Genomic DNA, 6,000 nt, shown 5'->3' on the forward strand with positions numbered 1-6,000 from the left:
AGACCTGTATATGGTACTGTGCCCCTAGTAGGAAGGACATATGGGTATAAGTACCAAGCAGTAGACGTAAGAATTGCCCCAATTACCATCCTGCCCAGTCATCCACTTTGTGCTTTCCATCCCCCAAACTGAGCTCTGCAGGGCTGGAAGTCCTGGTCCTATTGATGATTCAGTTGGACATTCCTTGATACTCCTTTGCCCAATTGCGACCAATTGGAAAGATTAGTAACCCCAACCTGAGAAGGGCCTGGTGACCAGAGGCTTAGGCTCTTCAAGGATGAGGTCTGGGTCATTCCATGAGATTAGCCTCTAAAGTCAGGAGAGCTGGTAACTGAGAATGAGAGGCATCTCAAAAAAATGTGTATCAATTGTAGCCAAGAGGCCAACTGTAGCAGTGAGGGCTGATTCATCCCATTAATCTCCTCCTTTTAAGTTTCCCCTCAGGAAGAGAGGCCCACCAGAATTCCGAAGGAACTGCTGTCTGAACATTTGTGGAAAAGTGGACCTGTGTGGTAGAAGGGGTGGACTATGGTCCACACAGATCTCTCTTCAAGGCAGGACTTGCTGTTCACTTGTGGGGAGTGCTGTGAGCAACAGTCTCCAGGTGACAGTTCCTTCAGATCTATCTCAGCTGCAGAGAGCTACCTTGCCCAGAAAAATGCCCTTCCTGAGGCAAGCCACATCCAGTGACTTATAAGGCAGGATTATAAAGCCCTGGCCATCTTGTCTGATCACATGAAAACTCTGAGGGGCAATAGTCACTCCAGAGCCCCACACTTGGCTGGCAGAGATTTTTGTCCACCCTTTACTGCAGCTCAGTTTCTTCCTCTGCCTTATCCTGCTTCCTCTCCCTCAATTTCATTGACATTGATCTCTAATAAACATCTGACACCTCAAACCCCCTTTCAGTGCCTTCTGGAGAACTCAACCTGCAACACCAATTCTCTTGGTTCTAATCCATCCTTCCCCTACAATCTGAAGTTTGGTTTTTTAAAAAACCCAAATCTTTTTGGTCCATTTCAAAATCTTTCACATTTTCCCTTACACTTTAAATTACTTGTTTACCTTTCCACCCCAAATTATGTATGTATGTATGATTAAAAATAAATAAATGCTTGGTTCTCAATACCCTAGAGAAAAATCATGTTCAGCATTAGCCAGTTAGGTAAAGCCAGCAGCCAGATGTTAATGAAATCCTTGATCAAAAAAAAGGAATGTATGAGAGTTCCAAAATTGAGGCAGCTGACTCGTGTCAGAATGATCAGCCCTGGTCTGAGTCCCAACTCCAGCTTAGCTTTTGCTTATTTCCCCTATAACTATCAAACCCTTAGTCAGACTTAAGTACATAACAAAGGAAACATTTTTCTACATGGTTAAACTAAAGATATGGAAAGAATGGTCCTAAGGGAGGGTCTTGACCCTTATCGGGAATCCCCTCAGCAGCCCTCAGGAAATGTTTTAAGATAATTACCTTGTGACCACCCTGTAAAACCCCTCTTAATCATGTACTTAAACTAACCAATCCAAATAGCCCACATTCATGTTTCCAACCAATCACTATAAACACCCCACATTCGTGTTTGCATCCAATCACTGTAAAGCCCCTGCTTCGAGTTTTCCTGCCTCCTGCTTACCTAACCTGGCAAACTTCCAATCAGAATGTTGTATTTTACCTCATAAATATGCCTCTGTGACTACACCATTTTGGAGCATTTGGTTTCATTTTGTGACATCAGACATGTCCCCAGTTCAAACTGTCTTGAACCTTCAATAAATCTCTTTGCTTTTATTTTTAATAGAGTACACATTCTTATTCGTTGACAGCTTTGAAGGGCTTGAAAACACTCAGACACTGACACTACATGTTGCTCCCAGAAATCCTGATCCCTGAGCCCACGGGCCTCCTGGGAGCTCTCACGGCTCCATTTTCCTCAGCGTGGTAAACGTGGCTGTTCAGCACTTTTCCTACCCGGGGACTCAGAATCTTCCCCAATATGCTCTGAAAAGGACCACTGTGTCACAGCCACTTCAGAATTAAAAACACACTTCTGCACATAACCCTAGATGTCTCCCAAGGGCTCTTTTGGGTGGCATCTTTACTTGGGAAACCCTAACCTCCCTCAGATCCCATCCACCCCTCTGCACCCCACCACAGCACTTTAAACTGGCTTTGGACCCAACTCTCAAGTTAGTAGCTCCTCACTTTTTCATTACCAGCTGATACTTTTATTACTTCCATGGACCCTAAGTTCTCAAACAAACCAACAAGCCAACCACATTTATTACATAATAATCCTTGTCCCCATGACAACCAGTGTTGTCATACTGAGTGATACAACACCAGTCAAAAGCAAAGATACTTCTCATGGGTAAATGTATAATTTGCCTTAGAGTTTTTTAAATATTGGAAATAGCCTATGCCCTTCTCCCTATTAGACATTTGGGGAACCCAGGCTGGGAACATTGGGAAGGCTAATGTTGAGGGAATACCAGGCTAAGTCTCCAACCTGGTTCTCCCTTTTCATAGATGGGCAAACTGAGGCTGTCAGTTTTGAGATGAGTTGGCTTAATCAAATTGACAAAGAGAGTAGAAATTGATATTTTAAAAGCTTCCTTTTTGGGTCTCTAACTTCATAGTACTAGAGTTTCTAAAATAAAATAGATTGAAAAAGTAATAAAAAGCTGGGATTAGGTGCCACTTGCCCCTGAGGAAAGCTCTTCGGCTGTGGGATCCTGGGATGTGCTATATGGCAGCTCTTCCCCTTGGTAGAAAAGCCTAGACTCATGGTAGGAATAACCTGGGCAACCATCTGGTCCAGGTTGTCCCAAGTGTGTTCCCTGGAACACTAGTTCGCTAGCATGTTAATTGCTACTTTGAGGGAAAAGGCTTCTGTGGCCAATTACTTTTGAGAATGGCAGTGTTAAAGATAAAATGGTTTTACTTTGTTTTCTTCAGGACTTCCCTGAGGCTTTCAGATGCCTTTGTGCCCAATGACCCTACAGGAGGGTGAGATAGAATACAATATCTCCCAAACTCTTTGGGCCTGAATTCTCTTTTTCACAGAGACCTAACACCTCATGGGACCCTGGAGTTTCAAGGAACTTAGTTTGGGGCATGTTGATCTGGTCGAATGCTCTCATTCCAGATGAGGAAGCTGAACTCCATGGAGATGGAGTGACCAGCCTTGGTCCCACACTGGATGTGGCCTAGCTGAGGCTGAGCCCAGGCTGCCAGAGTCTAATCCTGGACTTTTCAAATTTGGGCCTTTCCCTTGATACCTCACCCTCCACACACCTTAATTCAACCCAGGAAAAAGCTTTCCAATGGACCAGGGAGGTCGAGGGAATTCTGCTCTGAGAGAGGTTGCTTCTGAGGCTCATTCTCATCCTCAGAAAAACCTCCCAGGCTGGTGGAGGCAGGAGGGAAGGGAAGACAGGAACCCCCACAGGACCAGGCATTGCACAGCTTGGGGTCCAGAAAGGGCTTGGTCCTGGCAGCTCCAGATGATCATAAACTTAGGGAGCCAGTCTGAGGCAGAAAAACTCCAGGGGCAGCTTCCACATGGGCCAAAGCAGAGCTCACCCCAGCCCTGCAGACTGGGCCGCCTCTAGGCTGGCGCCCCTCAAGCCCGCATCCTGTGACTGAGCCAGCTGGAGCCCATCTGGCCTGCAGATGCTAGTGAGGGCTCCCAGGGTCCCCACCGTGGTGGGAATGATGTCTCAAGGAGGAAGAGAGGATGCAACCACTCTTAAGAGCTTGACAAGCAGCAATCCCAGCCAAGAGAGTGGTAGGAAGGGGCTTCATACTGACTTCCCCACTTGTTTCAGGCAGTGTCCAAAGGGGCTGCCAACAGCAAGATAGACAAGCACTAGGCTCCCTGGGGAAAGTAGCCTTAGGCACCCAGCCCAGGGAAGAGAAGAAAAAAAGATAAGAAATTAAGCCTGAGGGCTCTCCAGTGCAATGGCACTGTTTCCATTCAGGGAAAATGTACTGTCTTTCCCTCTCTGCCCAAAGCAGCTCCCCTGCCCAACACTGAGCCACTCTGCTTGGCTAGGTTAGGATTCAGTTGGCAAAGCTAGACCTCCCTCTTTCCTAGAACTCCCTGGCTCTTAGCTTCTCCTTCTGACTTGGAAGGCTTATTGGGACATGATTTAGAGACTATAAAGTGCTTTGGTAATGCACATGCTGGCATCTGCCTTTCACAACAGAAGGACAGAGGCAGATGGCAGTGGTTTAACTTTTGCCCCTGAGGACGTGGGAGAGGAGCTATGTGGGGAGAAATGCCTAGAACCTAAGACCCCAGCACACCAGTCCTGGGTGGAGAACCTCCTCAGAGAGTTTCTTCAACAAGTAAAAACATTTTCATTAATTACTCTCATACCTCTTGATCATGCTCACACTCAGGCCTGAGCTAGGCTCTTGACCAGATTAGCCCCCAGACAATTTGTGACCTCTTGGAGACTATAGTATAAGAAAAAGGAGGGAAAGGGGACAGTCTACGTAAGCTTAGGGTTCCTTTGGTCCTTGAAGATAAGGAGGGGGCATTTGTGCTGATCCAGGCCTTATTTCAGGCCCTACCAACAAAAAAGGGGGAGACGTGATGGGAATAGATAGGCCACATGAACCAAGGAGCCTCTCTGATAATAGAGACTTGTTGGTCACTCCACCTCATTGACAAGACCCTTGTGTGGTCACAGACACCCTTCAGAGACAGGCAGACCTGCCTTTGAATCTGGGAACCACCACTTACCAGCTAGGGAGCCTTGAGCAAAGTAGTTAATATCTCTGAACCTCACTTTATTCATCTATAAAATGGGGATGATAATAACAATTCTTAGGGTTGCCTTGTGAATTAGACTAGGTAACGCATGCAAAATCAACCTGATTCCAAAACTCAAAGCCTTAACCACTGTACTCAAAGAGCTTATGGACTCATTGAAGAGACAAAGAAATAAATCCACCCAGAAGAAGCTGCAGACAGTGAGTGATCTGTAACACAGGGAAGGGACATGATTTTGGCCGGGGGTGGTAATCATGAGGATTCCCCAGGTGAGGAAGGAGGGGACATTCTAGGTAGAGAATACGTGGAATGTGGAATAGCAAGCAGTGTGATGTGACTATGCTGTTGTTGTTTTTAGGTGCCATCGAGCTGGCTCCAGCTCATAGCGACCCTATGTACAACAGAATGAAACACTGCCAGGTCCTGCACCATGCCCACAATCATTGTTATGCTTGAGCCCATTGTTGCAGCCACCATGTCGATCTATCTCATTGAAGGTCTTCCCCTATTTCGCTGACCCTCTACTTTACCAAGCATGATGTCCTCCAGGGACTGATCCCTCCTGACAACATGTCCAAAGTATATAAGACATAGTTTCGCCATCCTTGCTTCTAAGGAGCATTCTGGTTTACTCCTCCTTCCAAGACAGATGTTTTCGTTCTTTTGGCAGTCCATGGTATATTCAATATTCTTCACCAAAACCACAATTCAAAGACATCAGTTCATCGGTCTTCCTTATTCATTGTCCAGCTTTCGCATGCATACGATGCAATTGAAAATACCATGGCTTGGGTCAGGCACACCTTAGTCTTCAAGGTGATATCTTTGCTTTTTAACACTTTAAAGAGATCTTTTGCAGCAAATTTGCCCAGTGCAATGCATCTTTTGATTTCTTGACTGCTGCTTCCATGAGTGTTGATTATGGATCCAAGTAAAATGAAATTCTTGACAACTTCAATCTTTTCTCCATTTATCATGATGTTGCTTATTGGTCCAGTTGTAAGGATTTTTGTGTCATCTGCATAACACAGGTTGTTAATGAGTCTTCCTCCAATCCTGACACCACATTCTTCTTCTTATAGTCCAGCTTCTCAGATTATTTGCTCAGCATATAGATTGAATAGGTATGGTGAAAAGATTCAACCCTGATGCACACCTTTCCTGACTTTAAACCATGCAGTATCCCCTTGTTCTGTCTGAACAACTGCCTCTTGATCTA

Source organism: Trichechus manatus, unplaced genomic scaffold (genome assembly GCF_000243295.1).
Source record: "Trichechus manatus latirostris isolate Lorelei unplaced genomic scaffold, TriManLat1.0 scaffold00021, whole genome shotgun sequence".
NCBI lineage: Eukaryota > Metazoa > Chordata > Mammalia > Sirenia > Trichechidae > Trichechus > Trichechus manatus.